The sequence below is a fragment of the Canis lupus genome, chromosome 9 (genome assembly GCF_048164855.1).
Source record: "Canis lupus baileyi chromosome 9, mCanLup2.hap1, whole genome shotgun sequence".
NCBI classification, from domain to species: domain Eukaryota; kingdom Metazoa; phylum Chordata; class Mammalia; order Carnivora; family Canidae; genus Canis; species Canis lupus.
The window spans coordinates 60,854,250-60,879,784 of NC_132846.1; the positions used below are offsets into that span (position 1 = coordinate 60,854,250).

Sequence of the window (25,535 nt, forward strand, 5' to 3'; positions counted from 1 at the left end):
AATGAATAATGATGATAGATAATAACGGTCACATTTTATGATGCTGGCTGAAGATATAATTATGATGGAAAATTAGTGATGCACACAGATATATATTTTAAAGTCAGTGAAGAGAAACGAAGTTCACAAAGGTCAGCCCCACTCTAGATACTATTTTGAAAGTTTTTCTAAGGAAAAGGCACTGAATTACAAGTTTTGTCATCTTTACTTTTTCAGACACATTAAAAAAATACAATCTAAATTTGGTTTTTCTTTCATTCCTGAATAAATGAGTGGTTTGTTGGAAAAACAGATGCAATGTTACAAAATCTTAGAGCAAAAAAAGAAGTCTCAGGATAAATTAAATCATTCCTTTAATTTTGAAAATAAGACCAATGTCAGTAATGGATGTTATGTAAGTTGCTCAAAGTCCAACAACTAATTAATAGCTTCAGGACTGAATATGACTCTTATTACAATGTTTCTGTATTTATCCCTCTCTAGATCTAGACCATAATATCTACCCCAACCCCAAGTATCTAGTGGATATCTTTATCTACTGTACCAGTATTTCCCAAATTTCAGTAATTCAAAATTCCCAATTTGTGCCATATCTACCCTCCGTCTTACTATGAATTGTTTTCTTTAAACTAACCTATATTTTTATTTAAATTTAATTAAAAGCAACATTTATATCACTAATATAAATAGAAAATCAGTATTACTTGCCATAAAAGGGTGGCAAAAATGATCATTTTGTGTCCAAGTGCCCATAGAAGTGTACTTTCAAAAGTTTTATACCTTCCAAACATTGTGGAACTCTCTCATACTGCCTTGCTTATGAAATAATAGGCTGTCAAAGTTCTTAAAAGATCAGGAATCATTGGCCTAAGGTAAGTAATCATCAAGCTAAACATGCAGCCTCTTAAAAAGTTAAATAATTTGGATTATTAGAGAAAAGTGCTTTTATTTTATTGCAATACCCCTTTCTCTGTATCCTTGCCAACATCTGTTTTTCCTGAGTTGTTCATTTTAGCCATTCTGACCAGTATGAGAAGGTATTCATTATAGTTTTGATTTGTATTTCCTTGATGCCAAGTGATGTTGAACATTTTTTTCATGTGTCTGTTAGCCATTTGTATGTCTGTTCATGTATTCTGTCCATTTCTTGACTGGATTTTTTTTTGTTTTGGGGCTGTTGAATTTGATAACTTCTTTATAGATTTTGGATACTAACCCTTTATCTGACATGTCATTTGCAAATATCTTCTCCCATTCTGTAGGTTTCCTTAGAGTTTTGTTGATTGTCCAGGGCAACATGGTATTGCAAGGGCACCAGGTAACTCTGGCTCCTTCTCTGCTTCATTTCCCGTCTTCTTATCAATGCCAACATACCACCCTAGACAAGTCCATCTTCTCCTACACTGTTTCTGCAATCTTCAGCAAGTTACTGAATATAAGCTGAATATATAAAGTATCAGCTGCTAGTATGATTCTAACTGCAACCAAAAATCCTTTTCATAGTCAAATATCATGAGGAATAAGTACCCTTAGACCACGAAGCCTCTGGGCCTACCATAAGCACTCAGAATTCTCCAAATAGGGACACTTGGGTGGCTCAATGGTTGAGCATCTGCCTTCAGCCCAGGGTGTGATCCTGGAGACCTGGGATCAAGTCCCACGTCAGGCTCCCTGCATGGAGCCTGCTTCTTTCTCTGCTTGTGTCTCTGCCTCTCTCTCTCTCTCTCTGTGTCTTTCATGAATAAATAAATAAAATATTTTTAAAAAAGAACTCTCCAAATAAATATAAACATTAGATCCAACCAATAGCCCTTTTGTTATTCAACATACATAATTTATGATTCATCTTTGCTGATGTATGTACATTTACTGTGTTGCTTCAGATGGACTCATGGGGCCCTGTGGTGTGTGTCCATCACATTTTATCTATATATAATGAAGCTACTATGCGTCAGGATCTGTGCTAAGCTCTTTATACTGATCTTATCTAATCTTTACTAGAACACCATGAAATGTATTTTTAATGAATTTACATGTAGTTTTATGATTCCATCATCTTAGAAACTGTTCTAGGTACCAAAGTCATCTGACATGAGAAGATGACTCAAAGCTTCTCCTTGGATGCAATGATTTTATAACAAAGAATCAGACACAACCAAAGGCCCAGAAAGAGAAAAGTGAGAAAGAGATATTTTAATTCATTTTTTCATTCACTTTCTGAGTAAATTTATCAAGCATATCCTATGCACCAGCTCATTATTCTGTGTCCTCTGAGAAGCAGGATTAAATGTGCAAGAAATTTATTAGAGGGAACATCTGTGAGAAATAATTGCCAGGGTTCCAGGAAAGGTTGAGCGAGCCATCAGATCATGATGCAGGTCTCATTCTGCACGAAGGAAAGAAGTAAGCTTGGGTGGATGCCTCCTAGATTGCCAACCAGTTTAAGAAAAGTGGGGTAAGGCCACCGGTGACTCCATGCCAAGGAGGCTCATCAAGAGAGTCCTACAACTCTTGGAAATGGGTGTATTTAATCTCTGCCATGCACAGCCTGTCAATGTCTGGGAGTAGCCCATGGGAAACATAGCTTTGGTACAAACTCAACAATTGATTTCAAAGCCAAGGAGGACTTTTTTTTAACCACCAAAAAAGGGAAGAAGAGTGCTAATGTGAAAAAGAGGGAAGAACTTCAGCCTAGCCTGTTCCTAACTTATTAAGCATCCCCCAGGGGGCGTTCTGATGAGCCAATAAAAGCCTGGGCATTCTCACTCATAATCCTATATCTGGAGAGAATTTTAAAAATTTAGTCAACCAGGTTGTAGATATATTCCTGGATGGTCTGTGCTCCCCCACTTTCATTTACTAAGTATTGAAGAAGAGATATTCACTGTCTTAATCCACTTGTTTTTTGTTTTTGTTTTGTTTTTATCACATCTGCTCCAGTATGGGAATGGATCAAAGAAAGGCAAATTAGAAGCAAAGAGATCACTTAGATGCCCAAACTGAAGTATAAGCAATGGAGGTAGAGAGAAGGTAATTGATTGAAAATATATTTTGGAAAAATATATATATATATATATTTTGGAGATATAACCCATAGGATTACTGGTGGATTACATGGCCCTGACTTCAAAGATTGCATATTTGAGCAGACTGCAGTCTGCAGATGCCAGAAAGCCACCACAATTTAGAAATATTAAATGCTATCACTCTTTAGCTTCTACCACAACCCTGCCATGAAGAGACTATATTGAAGGATGCATTTAACCCCACCCAATCATGTATCATCCCATTGTGATTTCCATACAAAGGCCCGTTCCTGTCTCTTGTATCAATTAATACTGTGATTTTTTAAAAATTTTCTTATCCAAATGAACTCATCTAAAAAAAGCAAATGAGAATTCAAAATCATCTTATAAAACCATCTGGATAATAATATTAGAGCTCAGCAATTTTCAATTAAGTGGGGACTATGTCCCAAAATAGGAAATTCACCTGAAGGTTGGAAAGAGGGTATAAAAAGCACATACCAAATATCACTGTGAACCTTTCAAATCTAACAACCAAGATACCCCACTGAATGTTTCACTGAGAATCCAGAATAACCTTAAGAAATTATCTTTGGCTTCCTTTCTCGACACAGCATTTGCTTAATTTAATCTACGTGAAAGTGTATTCTATTAGGCAGAGATCAACCTGCAAATCTAACTACAGGTTTATTCTTGGCAAAAGAAAACCTAGGGTAAGTGTGCAAGAATGTCCACTGCCTTCCCATGAATACCAACCTTGATGTCACACCCTTCACAACATCAGGGATCACTAGGGGGCTTTCTTGGAGGGGTATGCAAGTTTGTACTAGAGAAAAGAGAGTGAGAACCATGAGGGAGAACAGGACCACCTGCTTTACAGAAAGGAAAAGCATGCTAATGCTTGGGGCAATCTGCTGTATGCAGTGTTGTCCCATCTTCCAACTTGCCATCAATTCTTCAGTAATGTCTACACTACACATGGATGCAATTTAACGAATGAGCTCAGATAGGATACAAACAGGAACAGTTTTATTTTCTTCATTGCACTGCTTCCAGCATGTTCTGATGGGTCACCTTTCTCCACCTTCGGTGATATCCCAGGTAGAAACTGTGACCTTCCAATCTCTTTGGTTTCAATGAATAATCTCCTTCCAGTTTTAATGCCTCATTTTCAGATACTATAAAGTCCTGTCCTGCAAAACAAAACTTGAACCTCATATCTAATTCCAAGCTCTGTCCCTCTCCTTTTTCCTCCCTCAACTACTCTCTCTTCTCTAATCAGGCCTGACCTTGGCTAGGGGAGTTACAGTAGAAATTGAACATGACATTTTCCTCTACTTCTTCCATCTCTTCTCGCTCCTTCAGGGTCAGTGCACGGAAAAAATTAATTAAAGAAAGGAGCAAATTTGTTTTGTTTTTTTTCTTAGATGATCACCAGTTTGTTTCCCCCTTGCCTGACACCAGGTGGCCACTTCCGCATTGCTCCCATTCACATGTTATTTTTTTGTGGGACACATGTGTGGATTCTTCAGAATTACTAGACGAAACACTGTACTGCTAAGTTCCTGGAGAGGATAATGGGCTTTTTGGTTCTCTTTAGCCCATCCTTAATTCCTGCCCCCCATGGTACCTCCCACAGTTGAGTCCCCTTGCCATGCCCTGACTTCTTGAGAAGATTCCTTTTAGATGATTGTCACCGACTACATGTTTGTATTCTACCAAAATACATATGTTGAAACCCTAACCCTCCCATGGAATTATTACCCTTATAAGAAGAGACAAGAGAGAGCTTGCTTCCTGTCTTTGGTCTCAGCCATGTGAAAACATAACAAGAAGATGGCCATTTGTAAGGCAGAGAGATTTATCTTACCAGGACCCTAGCATGGCATGGCTCCCTGATCCCAGACTTCCCAGTCTCTAGAACTGTGAGAAATAAATTTCTTTTAAGCCTCCTAGTCTATGCTATTCTGTTATAGTAGCCCAAACTGACTAAAATAACGGCTCAAGCTCGACCGCCTTCCGCAGCAAAGGAATTGTGGGTCAAACGCTCTTTCCTCCTTTTTCTTCTTGCAGCCAGTGCAGGCTGTACCATTCACCTCCCACCTCCAGAATTCTCCAGGATGTAATTACGCCTTACTCTGTATATTCAGAATGTCCCTAAACTCCAGCCTCAAAGTGTAAAGTTCTGGGGGCAAAACTGGAATGCCATGCTTCAGAGCTCAACCAGCATCCAGCCAAAGAGCTGTCAGCCTCCCTTTCTTGAAGCATCCCACACATACACACCAAAAAACAAAACAAAACAAAACAAAACAAAAAACAAAAAAAAACTCTATGACAGTTTTCTTGGAACTTTATTCATTGGATCTGGAGATGAGAATGCCACATAATTTTGCATGAGGCCCAAATTCCCCATGTTAATATACTATTGGGTGAGGCCCCTTCAAAAGTGTATCTTCACTTTATATAGGATGGTTGGAGGGGGTAGGGATGTATGGTGATAGTAACAGGATTAATAGATTACCTTAGATAGCCATTAATAGCATGTCTGTCAGACCCCTGTCACTCTTTTAAAAGCATGGGGGAAGTTTTCTGCTCTCCTTAAGTTTGGGGCCTTACAGGAAACCCTGAGAAAACAAAAAGTCACACGCACAGCAGATTATTCACACTATTGCATTGGTATGAATGAGTCACTCATTGTCAATATAAAGAGATATGAAGGCTATACATCAAGGTGGGCAGTAGTTGAAAACCAGAGCTGCTGGGGTCAAGGGGCATGCATAGTAAATATAGTAGATGCACACATAGAAGTAACTTTATAATACATTTCTAAGCATCCCTGTGTTGAGTGGGCAAAAGTGCCTCAAAGACACATAATGAGGGCAGTTCCAATCAGTCAGCAAATATTAGCAAGAACCATCAGTGTGCTGGGTATGGTAACAAGTACTGGGCAGCCTGGATGGCTCAGTGGTTTAGCACCGCCTTCGGCCCAGGGCGTGATCCTGGAGACCCAGGATCGAGTCCCACGTCGGGCTCCCTCCATGAAGCCTGTTTCTCCCTCTGCCTGTGTCTCTGCCTCTCTCTGCATCTCTCATGAATAAATAAATAAGATCTTAAAAAAAAAAAGTTCTGGTGGTATGGAAGTGAACAGAACCCAAGAGTAGTGGAAGGAAGGCAGGTTTCATTGGCAAAACGTCATTCAGGCACCTAAAGTGTGAACAAAATCCCTATTGCACTCCTTCCTAAATGGATTTGTAATTGCATCCATTGGGAGCAGATTATGATACCAATAAACTACTGTACATGATGAACTGACTTGCTATTCAATTTTCATGGGCAACTGCAGTTTTTCCACTAAACTATGAATAATACCTGTTGGAAGGCCAATCTCCACCCCTCCCCCCTCCCCACCCCCCAGTATTCACAGGAAGAAGCACAGACAGGGAAGAGGCTCCATTACTCCTTCTGGCTTCCCAGCACCAGTCAGGAGCAAGCTCTGAGCATCACACATCAGTGCTTCTGCACGGTGGCTAATTTCTCAGAGTGTTTTAAGAACTCATGTAAATGGTTATCTCTGAAAATGCATCAAATTGAAGGGGAATGATGAATAATATCCTGGAATTAGGATCCCATTGATTCAATCAGAGAGCATTTCCTTTTGCCCATCTTCAATCATTATGACTCATACTACCCATTTCCAACACACAATGACTACTTTCCATTTGTTTCCACAAGAAAATATTTTGTTTTTCTTATTTAAATTCAATTAGCCAACATATAGTAGCACATCATTAGTTTCAGATGTAGAGTTCAGTAGTTCATCAGTTGTATATAACACCCAGTGCTCATCATGTCCCGTGCCCTCAATGCCCGTCACCCAGTTACCCCATCCCCCCACCCACCATTCCTCCAGCAACCTTCAGTTTGTTTCCTAGAGTTAAGAGTCTCTCATGATTTATCTCCCTCTGTGATTCCTTCCTATTCAGTTTTCCCTCCTTTGCCCTGTGATCCCCCGCACTGTTTCTTATGTGCCACATATGAGTGAAACCATATAATTGTCTTTCTCTGATTGAATTATTTCACTCAGCATAATTCCCTCTAGTTCCATCCATGTCAATGTAAATGGTAAGTATTCATCCTTTCTGATGTCTGAGTAATATTCCCTTGTATATATAGACCACGTCTTCTTTATCCACTTATCTGTTGATGGACTTCTCCGCTCTTTCCATTGTTTGCCTATTGTGGATATTGCTGCTCTAAATATTGGAGTACAAGTGCCCCTTCACTATGGAAGTTCCTCAAGAGGTTGAAAATATTTTGTTTTTGTTTTGTTTTGCTGGGTATGGTTCCCATGTATTAAAATCCTACTAGGTACTGAAAACTTTGTACAGATGATGTCTTATAACAACTGTAAAAAAAACAGGTAATATCTCCATTTAATAGGTGAATAAATGAGGCTCAGGAACATTAAATTATTTGCCTACATGCATACAATTAGCAAGGTAATTCAGGCAGAGAATTTTGAGCTAGGTTTCACAAAACCAGAGTCTAGACTCTTCCCTAATACCGTCTCCTTAAAAGATTAAAGAAAACATCGGAAGTTCTCTAAAAAGCCTCAAGATGGAGAACATAATTATGAATTTTCTCTATCTTAGTGGTGTTATGCCAAAATGAGAATATCCACAGCTCTCAATTCAATTCTGCTACATTTATGAGTTTCCAAAACTAGTGAATCTCAGAGTGAGCCTGTGCATCATCTGGTCCAACAATTCCTTCCTAGACACTCCTCATCTTCTCCCTCAGGTCCTCCAGCTCCTGCTCTTCCAGGGCCGGGATGAGAACTCCCAGACTTCCCAAGAGACACTTCCATTTTTGCACAGCTCTAAGAGAAAACACTTGCTTATTCTGGGCATGAATTTCATTCCTTGTGGCTTCCATCATGGCCCTGCCTTCTGGGGACTCAGAATAGTTGTAATCCATCTTTGACATGACAGCCCATCTCATATTTGAAGGCACCTCTCATATTCCCAAACATCTAAGCCCCCTTTAGCTTTTAGAAATGCAAATAGGACAGGATTTTAAGTCCCTTCTTATTATAGACTCACTTCTGGTCTCCACTGTTACCAGAATCTTGCTCTGAATCTGGCTGATTGCAGAAGCTTCTTGACTGGTCTTCTTGCTTTATTCTTAAACTGCTATCACTGAATAACTCCACTCAGAAACCAGAGTATCTCTTTAAAACGTAAAAATGACCATGTCTCTCTTCCACTCAAAACCCTCTAATCTTTTAATATTGAGAACAAAATCCATGTTCCCCATGCTACCAAGTTAGAAGTTCACTATTGTTCTGAAAGTGTGCTGGGCAGCTGACCTAACACGATAAAACTTCAGCATTTCTGGCAATTTTGCAACTGCTCTGTATTTTATTCACATTTAGATAAATACTTGTGGACTACGAACAGAGAAGATTCAAAGGTAAATTTAGCTTGCATGATCCAAAATGCAAACAGGTTCAAAAGTGAAAAACCTTAAACTCAAGCTTTGATGTTAGGAACGTGTTAGGAACTTTTCAGCCCCATGTAGAGCTCAGCTTTTCTAACATGAACTCTAGCTTTCCATTATTATGAACATCTAAAATGTAGCAAGTTTATTTTTAATTTTCTCATCAAAGAAGGGCATTCCCTAGTCATTCTAAATAAACCCAAAATAATATCACTGCAAATATAAATGCAGTATGTTTTGGAGCACCTAGGTGGCTCAGTCTGTTGAACATCCAACTCCTGATTTCAGCCCAGATCACAGTCTCAGGGCTGGGAGACAGAGCTCTGCCATCAGGCTCCATGATCACTAGGGGATCTGCTTGAGATTCTTTTCTCCCTCTCCTTCTGCCCCTCCCTCACTCGCGCTCACTCTCCTGCTCTCAAATAAATTTTATAAGTAAATAAACAAATAAATGCAGTGTTTTATTCTACAGCATCTAAACGAGGAGTAACCAATTGGCCCTGAAATAACATATAGGATTCCACGTATATGTGTGCGTGTGTGTGAGGGGGAGAGAGAGAGAGAACACAACACACATAATGAACACTGCCCTCCGCCATCCTAGCACTTCACTCTTGGATTGTAGTAGTGTGTTTGTCCTCCTACTAGACCGTGGATTCTCTGAGGGCAGAATTCACTTCTACCTTATTGCCCTGGGTTCTACCCCCAGTCCAGGATGGTGTCTAGAACCCACGTGGTATTCAGTAAATATTGGTTTTAAAACATCACACATTAATGCAAGGGCATTAATTCCTTTTTAGGGAAACTCTGCATGAATCCCTGGAGCCAAACGGGAAGACCAGATATGTTCACCGCACATCCATTCATTCTCCCACTGCAATTATTTCCTAAGCTTTTACTGAGAGCTTATAATGTGCTTAGCGCAGGGAGTCAGCACAAGCAGGACTGCCTGCCTTCATGGGGTCTTCAGCTCAGTGTCAGAGACATACATTAAATCGATAATCAATATCACAGCTATTACAAACTGTGATAAATGAAATGCATACGAGAGACCTAATTTAATAACAAGGCCTTAGAATGGTATCTTGGGGAGAGGGATAGATAGTAGTTAAACAGGAAGGACACTGCCAGGTTCAGCACCTAAGGTTTCTGTGCTTCCCAAATCGTAGGCTTCCTGGGAGACTTCCCAGGGTATATGTACCTGCTGTGGTACCTTGTCTCCAAAGATGGCACCATTAATTCCTTCCTTCTTTGGAGCCACATGCCACTCCATTCTACTGAATCTGAGTTGGTCTTTAACTGCTTTAACTAATAGAATATGGCAGAGTGATGCTATGCTGGGGCTGCCTCCTTTTTCTTGAAGTCCTGAGCGGCCATGTAGGAAATCCAGATTGCTCAGCCGGGGAGGGAGGTATCAGACCTGCAAGTGAGGAAGATATTCTGGAAACACAGCCCATTTGAGCCTTCTGATGACTCCAGCCCTAGCAACAATTTAATGGCAGCTGCATGAGAGATGCCAAGCAAGAACTGCCAAGCTGAGCCTTGTCAATGAACAGAACCATGGCAGATAATAATAAATTACTTAGAGCCAGTAAGTTTCAGAGTGGTTGATGACACAGTGGTGGATAATGACAATGCCTTCCAATGACATATTAAGACTCATCTGGGGGCTTGGTCGAGGAGACCCCGTTTGTATCAGCTGACAGTGCCTCCTGAGAATACCTATTCAAATATCTTTACTTGGGAGAGCAGGAGAGAAGAGTTGTTCCTCCCACTGGATCCAACTCTTACCTGCCCACATGCCAAGCTTTCCTCTGCTCTGGCTGGAGAGGAGTGGCCCAGAATATCTGTGACAAGACCTGACAATATCCCTGACCTTTGTCCTCAGTCTCTATGAGAAAGTCTCCCAGTTGCTCCCAGTTAGCACACTCCCATTGTTTCCAAATCCTTCATAAAAGTCTAGCTCTGAGGGAAGCAAACATGGTGTTTCTCTTTTCACGATGGGTGATTTCCTTGTCGATGTCATCTCTTGCTTTTCAGGATCAGTGTCTGCTGGAGAAGACCCACTTTCTGTTGTTATCATGTCCTTCAGAGGATTGGAGGGTGGGGAGTGAGGAAAAGGAGAAGAGGAATCATGCCTTGAAATTGGTAAGAGTGTTTTTGTTTGCACATCTTGCATTATTAATATTCCTGTTTAGCATAATTAGCTACCTTCTCCAGCTTACAACCTGCAGTGTTTATGCTTCTTTTTGATAGCTCACCCATTAGCAAAGCAGTCCAGTTCCCTGAAGGCTGAGTGCAGGTGGTTCTGAACGATGCAGGATGCCAGTTGCTCAGAAAAGCAGGCGACATGAGCTTTAATTGATGCTAAAAATATATTCGCTAGAAGAATCAGACTCGTTCTGTCTGTCTGCTTTGGATAAAAGCATCTATGGATTCAGCAGTCTTAAGAAAGGCCCAGCAGAACAAAGGAGAGGTGAACAAATGGGAACAAAGGAATTTTATTAACAGGGAAAGAAAGATAGCTAATATGGGACAATATTACTTCTCTTTATTCAAATAATTGGCAGTCTATTTTACTTACACAATGACTATTGCTTCAGAATATGATTTCAGACTTAACAAGGCAGTGATATTTAAGTTCCATCATGCCTTGCTGTCCAACTTTGGGCAGCCTGAGAAAAAAATAATCCAACATTCTTTATGGAATCATGGGCTGTTAGCTGGAGAAGAGCTCAGAGACAGAATTAAATGATATATGACATATACATCATTTGTATTATGTTGTTACATGTGTATTTCAGTGGCCCAACTTAATATTTTTCCATCAGCTGCTAACTCACTGCTCAAAGAGTTATCCATGAAAGAAAAAAAATCGTTCACTTTGACTTACTAGAAATGAGTCAAGATTGAAATAGTATATACATATGGGGATGTATGAAAGTGATTCTCCCCAATTTGCTAAGCAGAGCACTGCCCTAGCATCCAGCAGGACCTAAAAATCCAGGTCAAATAATGCTCTCAGCAAATATTAACATAGTGCTTATGATACGCTGGACACTGTTCTCAATGTTAGCTATATTTATGTAATCCTTCAAAATCCCTGTCAGGTCATTATGATCATTTCCATTTGATACCTAAGGAAACTGAGACAGAAGTTACAGAAGTTGGGGCACCTGAGTGGCTCAGTTGGTCAAGTGTCCAACTCTTGATTTCGGCTCAGGTCACAATCCCAGGGTCATGAGATCAAGCCCTGCACCAGGCTCTGTACTGAGTGTGGAGCCTGCTTAAGATTCTCTCTCTCCCTCTCCCTCTGCTCCTCTTCTCTCTCTCTCTCTCTCTCTCTCTCTCTCTCAAAAAAAAAAAAATAATAATAAGGCACAGAAGTCATATATGATCACACTGTTAGCAACCAGAGTCAAGGTTTGGACCCAGACAATCTGGGGCACAAGTCTGTGTGCTTCATCAGTGCACTACACTGCGTCTCAGTTCAAATTTGAATGTTTCTGTATTTACCAGTTATCAGGTCTATATCACCCTAAGACAAGTAATTACCTCATTTTTAGTGTGCAGAGTACTTTCACATGCATTCTTCCATGTGATCTTTGCATCAGATTTGAGAAGTAAGCATGGCACCAACTATTAACTTACAGATGAAGGAACTCAGAAGCCATTCTAACTCCTTCATGTTTCTGATAAGAAAAGTAAGCTGAATATGTACAAAGAATGTTTATAAATAAAATTGAAGTAATGCAAATAACTTGACAGAAAAACGAATAAAGACGTGTGGAGTATTTCATAGAAGAGTAAACACATAAAAAAAAGAAGAGTAAACACATGACTAGTGACCATATAAATGACATTAAACTTTATTAGCATGGAGAGAAATGCAAATCAAGGACAGAATGAGGCACCCATTTCCATGCCTTTCGTGGACAAAAATGTAAAAAATCCATCTATGACAAGTATTGGGGTTGAATAGAGCCATGAGATCTATCAAACACTGCTGATGGAAATATGAGTTTGGAAAAGCTGACATTAGCTACTAAAGTTGAACAGTCATGTCTCATGACCCAGAAATTCTACTGCTACATATATTCTCAAAATATAGTCTTACATATGTATAAAAATGTTGTGCCCAAGATTGCGAATCCGAGAAAACCACCAAGGAGCCAACACCAATGCAAGTACATGAGGGTTTATTAATAAGCTCGAGTTTGGGTCCAAGTATACCCAACACAGCGGAGCAGGGACTTGGACCCCAAGGGGGGTTACAGCTGGGTTTTTATGGGCTGGTCTAGGGGGTTTTCAGAAGGGATGGAGGAATTTCTTAAGCTCTGTTTTCATTCCAATACAGGACTTTCTGTCTCTGTCAAGGACGTTTTGAGCTCTGCTTTTATTCTAATATGGGACTCTCTGTCAAGGGTGTTCTGTGGTTTTTCCTATAAAGTTCAGCTCTTATTCACAGGGGCCTGAGATGGCTATACTTGTGCTAACACTAAACTTGAGGTGGAATGGCCTTAATTTTCTCAGCCTCCACAAAAAATGTTCACACCAGCCTTGTTTGCAGTAGCAAAGAATCTAAAATTAAGCCAAATGCCTGTTAATGTGAGAGCAAATGAGTATATTATGAAAAAATAATTCATTTCATGGAATATTATGTAGCAGTTAAAAGTGAAGGGATTATAAAAACACATACCAACATGAATGAATCTTAGTAATATAATAGTAAGCAACAAATAAAGCAAGTCTCGGAAAGTAAATAAATCTACAGAAAAAGGGAAGCAACAGAATGACAGATTTTGGAGGGAGAGAGCCAGGTGCATGGGATATTGGAAGGATTCCATCTAGGCAGTGTGGTAGGCAGAATTCTAAAATGACTCCCAGTGATCCCCAGCATTACATAATCCCCTCCCCTTAAGTGTGAGTGGGACCTACAACTTGCTTCTAACCAACACAACACGGCAAAAGGTGACAGGCTGTCACAACTGTGATCAGGTTATGTTACATGGCAAAGATGAAGGGGTTTTGAAGATATAATTAAAATCCCTAACAGTTGACTTTAAGTAATCAAAAGGGATATTACCCTGGTGGGCCTGACCTAATCAAGTGAGTCCTTTAAGAGGATTTAGGGTCAGAGGCTCAAAGCAGCAGACAATCTTTCTCTCCTTTGCTAGGTTTGGAGAAACAAGCTTCCATGAATTTCATAGCCTCGAGGAAATTGATTTTTTCCCTTGTCAAGCTTCCAGGTGAGATCCCAGCTTGTCCATGATCTAAGACTTATAAGACCTAGAGCAGAAGAATCAGCTAAGTTATACCCATATTCCTGCCCCACACAATCGTGACATAAAATATAGATGTTGTTTTAAACTGCTAAGTTTGTGGTAATTATTAATGCAGCAGTAGAAAACTAAGGTAGATATAAAGATTATTGTCAAAAATCTTAGCTTTTGTTTTAAAAAGTAGTCCACCAGTAGTGATTAAATTACTAGTAAGTAATTAAAATTCATTCTGTCTTCTTTTGATAAGATGTAGGGGAAAAAAGCAAAAGTTAAATATTCCATTTATGTCATTGGCTTCATTTGTAGGATATAAAGCACAAGACTAACAAAGCTAATGAGGACAGCATGTCCAAATTCCCTGCTGGGCATATCTCCAGCTCTAAGAAACTGAATGCAGAACTGTGTGGCAGAGAGTCCTTGAAGGCGGTGGCATAGCCTGCAGCACTCTTGGTGACCTGGAAAGGGGGGCACCGGACAGACCATCCAAAGACAGTCACTGATGTGAACACCTTACCTACCTGGACATTCAGTGATGGAGGGTAACTGGCTGATCCCATCAACCCTTTTAATGGAGACCATACTGCTCCTGGATGATAGAGTAGGTAGACATGTGTGCAGAGAAAGAAGGCAAAAGGCGGAAGTCACAGGCAGTAGAGGGCTTGTATAAGAAGCTATCATGTGGCAGAAAGAAATTGAGTCAGAACAGCTAGTAGCTGAGTGCAGGAGTAGGGCTGAAGAATGAGAAGTAGTGATGGAGAGCAACTGAGTCATGGACCTGTCCTGCCAAAGGGATAACCAGACAAGGCATCTCAGGTGACCCCAGGGATATTCTTTATTTTCCAGACCTCCCCACTTATCCTAAAAACAAACATCACTTAAACTTGAGATAACATAAGAGTGTCTTTGTTCCTGTCCCTCAAAAGAAAGCGCCTAGTGTAGTGGTGAGGGGCATGAGCTCTAGAGCTAGACTGCTCTAGAGCTGGGTCGGCTTCCAAGCTCCATGGCTTCCAAACAATGTGACCTGAAGCAAGTTAGCTAACCTCTCTGTGCCTCTGTTTCTATATCTGTAAAGTAGGGATATTATTAATAGGTACCTCATAGGATTGCTATGAGGATTAAATAAATTAATGGTTGAAAGTGCTTAGAGTACTTGACACCTGGCAAGCAGTGTTTGTTTGTTGAATGAATAAACTTGTCAAGGAGAGGGGAGATCTCTCCTTCCCTACTCCCTAACATGCCCTCCCATGTGGAGGGACATCAATTGGTGTAACACTCTGGGCTGTTCCCTACCCCTTAATCACCCATTTTCCTGGCTTAGCGCCCAAGGAGATGGAATGACTTATCCAATTGGAGAGTATATCAGTAAGAATTGGGCTCAGCCTTAAGTGACAGGAAATTCAAAATAATGGCTTAAACAAGATAAAGGTCATCTCTCTCCCATACATAAAGTATGAGATAAATAGTCGTCCAGAGCTCCTATTATGTCTCCAGGGCACCCCCCACCAAGCTCCTTCTAGTTTGCATGCTTTCCTTCAAATTCAGTTTCCATTTCCTGGTCCAAATGGACACTCCCATTACATAATCTTGGCAGAAGGGATGAGGAAAACTGGGAGAGAGAAGCTCAGATAATCACTATTCCTAGAAATTAGCACACTTCCTCTTACCCCATTTCTCACCCCCTTGAACCAGGTGACAGGTCACACCCAGCTGCAAGGGATATTGGGGAATGTAGTCTTTATTCTGAGGAGCCACTCTGCCCCCCTGAAAAGTGGGGGTTGTATCACTATAGAGGAAGGGAAGAAGAGATTCAGCTGATAATTATGGCAGTCTCTGCCATAGTGAGATTGTAAGGAACAACTGAGGATGCTTAATTTACACACTTGCCAGGAAAAGGCCATCCTAATCTAGTAGGGCTGAGTCTGTATCTGCCTGATTCTGGGGATTAGTATTAGATGATTGCCTTGGCCACCAGTAGAACCCGTTTTCTCCAATATCATCTTGGATGCCACAAAGGTGACGTACTTATCTCCACCTGGTAAACGAGTTCATCTTGTTTTCATTGTTTCAGAACCCAGGTGGGGAACTGGGGAGATTGTATTACAGACCTTTTCAAAATTCCTGATATAAGGCAAGAAGAGACACACAGAAAAACTGTCAACACACAGAGGAGTTGTATAGAATTCCCTACACTGTGGACTCATGTCACAGAGAGAATCCGGGGTATATTTGTAGCTACATTTCAATTGCAATACTCCCGGATCCAAATTTATTTGGTGGTTAAATATATCTGGATGTACTCTTTTAAGAAGCTCCAGTGAAAGCAATGCCAAGTCACATCCTCCATTCTGGGAAGATTTGATAACTGAGTGGGATCGAGGACTTTACTTTGATGTTAATCCTTTGGCAGAGCTGGCTTTTTTGGATCTGAACTATTCTCTACCATGGACTGTTTTAACATTTAGAAAATGTCCATTTTTAGCAAAATCACAGCAGTGTGAATGTAGCATATTGGTGTGGAGGAGGGTTAAATTTCAACTTGTTATACTAGAAAAGTAAGAAAATCACTGACTTTTAGATCTGGAAAGAAATTTAGAGATCATTGAGCCAACCCCTCTTATTATGGATGAGAAAACCAAAGCTCAGAGAGGGGAAGTAGCATATCCCTGGTCACTCACACTAATCAATTACGGAATTACACAGGAGTCCAGTAGCTGCCAGTCCAACATACTTTCCAGCATATCATACCACACAAAATCCTACTCTATTTTCTTCCACCCTCCACTTTCCCTACAGTCAATAAAATTAAGAAAGAAATGAAGTGGGTTGCTCAAATTCTCTGTGCTTCACTTTTCCATCTATAAAATGAACATAATAATGTCAACCTCACAAGACTATTTATAAAGATTAGATAAGTATGCTGATATTCTAACATGAAGGTAAGTATACCTCAAACAGAGTAAGAACTTGATAGTAGCTTTTATTAAAAGAAGACTTCATATAGAAGGTTAAAAGTGCTAAGCAAGGACTGAGGTTATCATTCAATCAAGAGTAAACAAGCAGTTATTGAACTGCTTTGTAGTGAGCATTGTGCTGGGCTCTGAGGATATAAGGTGAATCTGATAATATTCAAAGGATAAAAGAGGTGATAGGTGACTACATACTATATTAAGGGCAACAATTGAACAGTACAATTTGAGGTGTAAGGTGGTACCAATTAATTTTCTTGGTTTAAGGGTGTGAAATGGGAGGTTAATAAAGACTCCCTCATTGAAGTGACCCTCTGAGAATGGTTTCCAAAGTCAACTAGAAATTTGTCAGGTAGAAGAAGAAATCCCTAAAAGAAGAAATCGCATGTGCAAAGGCCCTAAAGCATGGAACACCATGTTATTCATGGAAAAAATAACAGTGTTCAGAGTTGTTAGAGAATAAGTGCCAAGATAAAAGGAATAGAAGATAAGGTGGCCAGGAACCAGCACATGAAAACTATTCAGTCCATGTTGGGAGCTAAGAGTTTGTCTACAGACAGTAAGGAGCTTTTTGAATATTTTTGAAGAGAGAAAGGTATGGCCAGACTGCCTTTGGTTTAAGTGAGGGAGGAAGCAGGGAAGCCAGATAGGAGATGAGGTCAATACTACAAGGTGTCCACCCATGTCCATTTTCCCTTCTTATATAAAGATTGAAATTTTTACCTGGACATAAGGCTGCCCAGAATGAACTTTACATTTCCCAGCCATCTCCTTACAGTGAGGGGAGGCCAGGTGGCTAATCTTGCCTAATGGGATGTGAGTGTAACTTACATGTGAAAACTCTGGGTCCTACCTCAAAGGAAAGGGATCTACCCTTTCTACAGCTGAGATGTCTACCATTTTTAAATTTTAAAAAATTTTAATTTCAGTGCAGTTGATATGCAGTTCTACATTAGTTTCACGTGTACAACGTGGTGACCCAACACTTCGAAACATTACCCGGCACTTATTGTGATAAGTGTACTATTCATCCCCATAACCTATTTCACTCATGCCCCACCCACCTTCCCCCTGGTGACCATCTGTTTGTTCTCCAGAGTTAAGAGGTTTTTTTTTAGTTTCTCTCTCTTCTCTCTTTTTTCCTTTGTTCTTTTGTTTTGTTTCTTAAATTCCATATATGAGTGAAAACATATGGTATTTGTCTTTCTCTGACTGGCTTATCTTGCTTAGCACTATACTCTTTAGATCTATCCATGTTGTTGCAAATGGCAAGATTTCTCTTTTTATAAGGCTGAATAATATTCCAATCTTTCTCTCTCTCTCTCTCTCTCTCTCTCTCTCACACACACACACACACACACATCTTCTTTATCCATTCATCTATTGATAAGATATCCACTGTTTAAAAAAAAAAACAACTTTACTGGTAATGGACAACTTTAAAAAAATCCTTTGTTCCTTACACAAATTCCTTACGCAAATTTAGTAAAATGAATTAGAATGGATGAACACGTGAACAGAAAATTAGGATCTTTTCCAGCACACTTCTACATCTTTAGAAGTAATATAATTTCTCCTCTGTTCTCTTTGTTTGATGACTTCACCATTCACCTAGCTTTCAAGCAAAGGTACGTGGGGGGCACAGTTGACACCTTTCTCTTATCTCCTACTTCCTGTGAATGAGTCCAACACCTCTTCTCAAATCTGTTGTCTCTATCCCCTGCCTCGGGTCATCTTTCATCTAGGCAGAAAGTCACAATGGCTTCAAACAAGATAGAACTGTTTTTCTCTGCCATATAATGACCTGGGCTGGGATGGGGCCTTTTCCTCTGCAGGGGCTCTGATATCTTCCATTTTGTTGCACTACCGTCTTTAAATGCAATTGTCATCTGCACAGCTCAAGATAGCTCATCATCAAGCCTGAATTCAGGAAGAAAGTAGGGTGAAATGGGAAATGCGAGGGTAGATCTCTTTCCTTTGAGGCAGGACCCAGAGTTTTCACATGTAAGTTACACTCACATCCTATTGGGCAAGATTAGCCACCTGGCCTCCCCTCACTGTAAGGAGATGGCTGGGAAATGTAAAGTTCATTCTGGGCAGCCTTATGTCCAGGTAAAAATTTCAATCTTCCTACAAGAAAGGAAAATGGATATGGGTGGACACCTTGTAGTATTGACCTCATCTCCTATCTGGCTGCCCTGCTTCCTCCCTCACCAGCTTGCCTCTTTTCCTCTACTTAAACCAAAGGCAGTCTGGCCATACCTTTCTCTCTTCAAAAATATTCAACAAGCTCCTTACTGTCTGTAGACAAACTCTTAGCTCCCAACATGGACTGAACAGTCTGCATGTGCTGGTTCCTGGCCACCTTATCTTCTATTCTTTTCATCTTGACACTTATTCTCTAACAACTCTGAACACTGTTATTTTTTCCAATAACATGGTGCTTCATGTTTCATGCTTTAGGGCCTTTGCACATGCAATTGCTGTAAAACACAGAATTCTCCAGACTATGCACAAGAGTGGTAGACCTTTCATTGCTTGAGCTATTGACAGATTATCTATTGGAGCATCTGGGTGACTCAGTTGGTTAAGCATCCCACCTTTGGTTTTGGCTCAGGTCACGATTTTAAGGTTGTGAGAATGAGCCTGTGTCCAGCTCCTTGCTCAGTGCAGAGTCTGCTTAAGTTTCTCTCTCCTTCTCCCTTTGCCCCTCCCCCTGCTCGCTTGCGCTCTCTCTCCTCTCTCTCCCTCTCTCTCTCTCTCTCTCAAATAAATAAATATTATTTTAAAAAGATTATCTATTACCTGGCTTGGTGTTGTTTCAGGTTTGTACCGATAGTTGCCTGGAAAAGCAAAGTGTGTGAGGCACACTTTATGCTTAAGATTTCATAAAAGCTCACGTGTTTGCAACTGAGGTGGTGTGAGTAAGAGAATGTCCCTGAAGTGAGAATAATTCCACACAGACCCTCATTTGGTTGTGCCATAATCATCAGGATCCTGATTTAAATTGTCAGGACAAAAAAATATATGTGTGTGTGTGTGTGTGTGTGTGCACATTCCATACATTTAAAAACACAGCCCTGTTTAATCTCTGCAAATTCTCACAGCATACTTTCTTTTTTTGCACTATTTATCCTCCTACACAAGCAGTTTAAATAATCACTCCACATGATATTCCAGACTTCCTGGGTAGAATAGCTTTTCTTATATTGATTAAAAATTCAAAGTCTATCTATAAATCAGGAAAGCCACTTAACATTCATGTTAACATCCATAAGTGTTAGGCTGCCTCAAACATGCCCTAAAAAAAGATTTCTTAAGCATGAAATATACAGGAAGGAAGATCAATAAACTTATTAATTCCATATGTCTTAATGGCTCATTGGAATCATGCTCATTCCTCTGATCTGTCCCCCTCAGAGTGCTCCGTTACCAGTTAAATGAAGGGGTTTCTCAGCTTAGTCAAAGGGAAAGCATCAGTTTAACTAACTTGTATTTGGTGTGGTTCACCAGGTTATTTCCTGAACACTTACTATGTGCAAGATCTTAGGCCTACGGGGATGCAGACATAAATAAGGTACAGCAGTACTCTGATACAGAGTCAAGCAGAGAGCTCAGGGGGCCTAAGAAAGAGATGAATTCCTTAAGGTTGGGATCCAAAAATACTTCCTAAAGATTTCTACATTTGGCCTGTAGAAAAAAGGAAGGGCTGGACACTGGACCTACCAAAGAGGTAGATCTGATGTTCCAGGCAGAAGGAACCAGTTTCTGCAGGTGTTGGAAGAAGAATGCAAGAGCCCCATGGAAGTGGGCTGGAGATACGTTTATGGTCTGATGTGTCCTCCCAACATTCATATGTTGAAGTCCTAACCCCCAATACCTCAGGATGTGACAGTATCAGAAGATAGGGCCTTTATAAAAGTAACTAAGTTAAATGAGGTCATTAGGGTGGGCCCCAATCCTACACAACTGGTTTTCTTATAAAAAGAGGAGGTTAGGGGTACCTGGGTGGCTCAGTCAGTTGAGTGTCCAACTCTTGGTTTCAACTCAGGTTGTAATCTCAGGGTGGTGAGTTCAAGCTGAACATGGAGCCTGCTTAAGATTCTCTCTCTCTCTCTCTCTCTCTCTCTCCCTGCCCCTCCCCACTACTCCCACCCCTGGCTTGTGCATGCACATTCTCTCTCAAAAAAAGAGAGAGAGAGAGAGAAAAAGAGAGAGAGAGAGATTATGACACAGACACACAGAGAGAAATCACGAGAGGACACTGGGAAAAGGTGGCCACTTGCAAGCCAAGGAGAGAGTTCTCAAAAGAAACAATCCTGTGACTGTGACACCTTGATCTTGGACTTTCAGCATCCAGGACTGTGAGTGAAACCAAATTTCTGTTGTTTAAGCCACTCAGTCTGTGATTCTTGTTATGGTAGCCCTAGTAAACTAATACAAGGTGTAACTCATCAAAGTTTGTAAAAGATCATCAAATGCATCGCCCTTAACTCTCACATTAACCTTGTGAGGTACATACTATTGTGCACACTTAATAAAACTGAGGCTCATGGAGGAAAAGTAACTTGTCCAAAGTCATACATCTATAAGTAGCAGAAAGAAATATAGAGAACTGGAGTCACATTGCACATATTTTTACCCATTTATTTTTTTACTCAGTGGTATTATGCTGAACATCTCCTGTATCACTGAAAATCTGAACTGGTCCATTTAAATTTCCCTATCTCAACTCTGCATAAGCTGCCTGAGAGATCTATATCAGACAAAAAGATCATGAAAACTAAAACTGGTTGGAAATTAGTGATCACCCGTGAACACCAAACACCATCATTTGATGAGAACATGAGTCCTGGAAAGGCAGTCCTGGCCTATGAGAATACTCTGGACCTCAGGAACTACAAGAGAACAAAGGGAATGGTAATGACCATGCTCAACGCACAGTCTAGTAAAGGAAAGAAAGAATATTAAATGGTTCACGGCAATACTCAGGAAGCATTGGCAATGGTTTCTACAATTTAGGAGATAAAAATTGGGAATTCTATCCTTGATTCTTATGTAGAGATTATCCAATTCATTCTTTACAACCATTTTCAGAATGGTCTGGGCCATCTTTTCAAGATCATAAGTCAACATCCAGTGAAACCATGCAAGAACCAGTATCCTCCAAGGAGAAAGACAAGAAACCATTCATTACCTTCTGGAAGCTTACTAGCTGGTTAGGTATAACATAACAAAATCTTTTTTAAAAAAATTAAAAAGCAGGACACCTGGGTGGCTCAGTCAGTTAAGCATCTGCCTTTGGCTCTGGTCATGATCCCCAGGGTCATGGGATCCAGTCCCACATCGGGCTCCCTGCTCCCTTTCCCTCTGCCCCTTTCCCCTGCTCATGCTCTCTCTCTCTCTCATTCTGTCTCCTTCTCTCAAATAAATAAAGTCTTTTTTTAAAAATTAGAAAGGAAAAATACAGGTATACATTTTAAGCAACCTTCAAGTTATTTTTTTAAACAGTCTAGTAAGAGTCAATGTGAAAATCCTTTGTAAGTTTGATGCACTGTAACAGGTTCATCAAAGAACAAATACTGAGTTTTTTCTTCAGGTCAGGCACTGTTTCGTGATTATGTATAACAAAAGGATGCAAATGAGCACGGTGGAGTTCAAACTGAGTTAGTAGTCCGCTGGGAGACCCATAATAAAGGAGCAATCCCAAAGGGTTGAGGGATGCTCCCCCAACACTACTGCAAACATTTTGGATACTCTCATGGCTCGGGAGCATCTTGGACATAGCACAGTTTTAAATTCAGGCCTGGCACTAAATCCCAACTCCACCGTCTCTAGTTATTTGACTCCCTTGAGTCACAAAAAGCTCACTGGTACTGGTAACAGTATACCTTGAAGAGTTCCTAAAAGACTCCAAGATAGTATGCGTAAGATATCTGGACCATATTCAGGGCACTACAAATGGAAATTTTTATTATTCTTATGATCTATATTAGTTTCCTAGGGCTGACATTACCAAGTACTAAAAGTCGGGTAGCTTAAAACAACAGTAATTTTTTTACCATTCTGGAGGTTCGTGAGTCCAAGCAGATTCCTTCTAAGGGCTATGATGGAGAATCTGTTGCGTACTGGTCCTAGCTTCTGGTGATATCCAGCAATCCTTGGCATTCCTTGGCTTGTATAGGCATCACTCTGGTCTCTGCCTCCATCTTCACCTGGACTTCTACCTGTGTCTCTGTGTCTCTACATGGTCATGTGCCCTCTGTGTCTCTCTTCTCTTCCTATAAGAACACCATTCATATTGCATTAAGGGCCCATCTATGGTCTCATCTTAACTAATTAAACCTGCAACAAACAAACCTATTTCCAAATAAGGTCATATTGTGAGATGCTGGGAATTAGCAGTTGAACGTAACTTTTTTTTGGGGGTGGGGGGTTGAATTCAGCTTCCCATCCTACTTTATCACAGAGCAGCCAAGTGACACTGAATGAGGCACCGCCTCTGATCCTTAGTATCTTCATGTATAAATAAAGATGATAATAATAATATCGACCTTATAAATTGCCCTGAGAATTAAGACAGACTATAAGTGAGATGGCTCTGGGAACTATGGAGCATTATATAATTTTTTTATAAATTTATTTTTTATTGGTGTTCAGTTTGCCAACATACAGAATAACACCCAGTGCTCATCCCGCCAAGTGCCCACCTCAGTGCCCGTCACCCAGTCACCCCCACCCCCCGCCCACCTCCCTTTCTACCACCCCTAGTTCGTTTCCCAGAGTTAGGAGTCTCTCATGTTGTGTCTCGCTTTCTGATATTTCCCACTCATTTCTTCTCCTTTCCCCTTTATTCCCTTTCACTATTTTTTGTATTCCCCAAATGAATGAGACCATATAATGTTTGTCCTTCTCCGATTGACTTACTTCACTTAGCATAATACCCTCCAGTTCCAACCACGTCGAAGCAAATGGTGGGTATTTGTCGTTTCTAATGGCTGAGGAATATTCCATTTTATACATAGATCACAGCTTCTTTATCCATTCATCTTTCAATGGACACCAAGGCTCCTTCCACAGTTTGGTTATTGTGGACATTGCTGCTATAAACATTGAGGTGCAGGTGTCCCAGCATTTCACTGCATCTGTATCTTTGGGGTAAATCCCCAGCAGTGCAATTGCTGGGTCGTAGGGCAGATCTTTGAGGAGCCTCCAAACAGTTTTCCAGAGTGGCTGCACCAGTTCACATTCCCACCAACAGTGTATGAGGGTTCCCTTTTCTCCACATCCTCTCCAACATTTGTTGTTTCCTGCCTTGTTAATTTTCCCCATTCTCACTGGTATGAGGTGGTATCTCATTGTGGTTTTGATTTGTATTTCCCTGATGGCAAGTGATGCGGAGCATTTTCTCATGTGCTTGTTTGCCATTTCTATGTCTTCCTCTGTGAGATTTCTGTATATAATTTAAGCATAAGTATTACAGTCTGGATGCCTATTCTACTCCGAGCACTCTGCTTCTGCAGCTCCTATGAACCATGGGGTACTGCATGGTTCCTTGCTTGCCTTCCATGGTCCCAAATAGGACATTTTATTAATCATTAACTCGAAGTGAACTAAATTATGCCTGTGAATGATTGGACTACTGCAATTGAGTTATCTGACAATTTCCATGCAAGTCACGGGGCTAACATAATGTAGTGTGACAGCTCTTTCCTGAAGCACGTTCTCAAAATTTGATTATTCTGAGTAAGAAAACGTTCATTGGGAGCCTCACTCAGATTGCACGAGGGCTGTTCAGCATCCATATGGAGAGATTAGGCTTTGGGAATGAGAACCCAGAGAGCGGCCAGCCCACCTATCAATCATCTTTCTCAGGCTCCAAAGGGAATAGAATTGATGTGTGGTGCCCTACCTTCTGCAGAATTAGGGACTGTGGTAGCCCAGGAATCAGGATATCCACTATTAGTCATAAACAGGAGGAGAGGGACGCCTGGGTGGCTCAGTAGTTAAGCATCCAGCTTTGGCTCAGGTCGTGATCCTGGAGTCCTGGGATCGAGTCCCACATCAGGCTCCCTTCATGGAGCCTGCTTCTCCCTCTGCCTATGTCTCTGCCTCTCTCTCTCTGTGTCTCTCATGAATAAATAAAATAAAATTTAAAAAAAACAAACAGGAGGAGACTGTATTTTGATTCCACAAAAAAAAAATTTAAAGTAAATTGGTCTTTTTTTTTAAGATTTTATTTATTCATGAGAGACACAGAGAGAGAGAGGCAGAGACACAGGCAGAGGGAGAAGCAGGCTTCCTGCAAGGAGCCCATTGTGGGACTCGATCCCGGATCCCAGGATCACACCCTGAGCTGAAGGCAGATGCTCAACTGCTGAGCCACCCAGGTGTCCCTAAATTGGCCTTTGACTCTCACAGACTAGGCACATTCGTGCCCTCAAAATATCCTTCACTCAGGTTCCTCATTCCACTAGTATTTACTTATCACGTATTGCCAGTGTCCTTTTAGTGAAACAAAAAAACAAAACAGAGTACCTAGGCATTTGGTTCATCCTCACTGGATTCTGTACTAGAAAATGTAACTTCTCTTCTATTTCCACGTGATGCTTCTTATCATGAGTTACTACACCCCCACCAGTGCCCCCAAACGACCTTCACAGTACCATGGTGAACACTTAGTTCTGTAGAGGCTAAGACTGGGGTTTTCATCAGCCTGAAATGGCAGGGATCCGAATGAGGAAAATAGGGAAAGGTGATTT

The 25,535-nt window shown here is 40.7% G+C and overlaps 1 long non-coding RNA gene across 1 annotated transcript; it reads right to left on the reverse strand.

Annotated features, from left to right (window-relative positions):
• Positions 1 to 2,239: 2,239 nt before the first annotated feature.
• On the reverse strand, positions 2,240 to 24,894 carry LOC140640351 (uncharacterized). The gene is made up of 3 exons (XR_012037045.1): positions 22,836 to 24,894; positions 5,548 to 5,650; positions 2,240 to 4,219 (listed from the first exon to the last, which is right to left on the reverse strand). It is a non-coding gene; the product is annotated as an uncharacterized lncRNA (long non-coding RNA).
• Between the last annotated feature and the right edge of the window lie 641 nt (positions 24,895 to 25,535).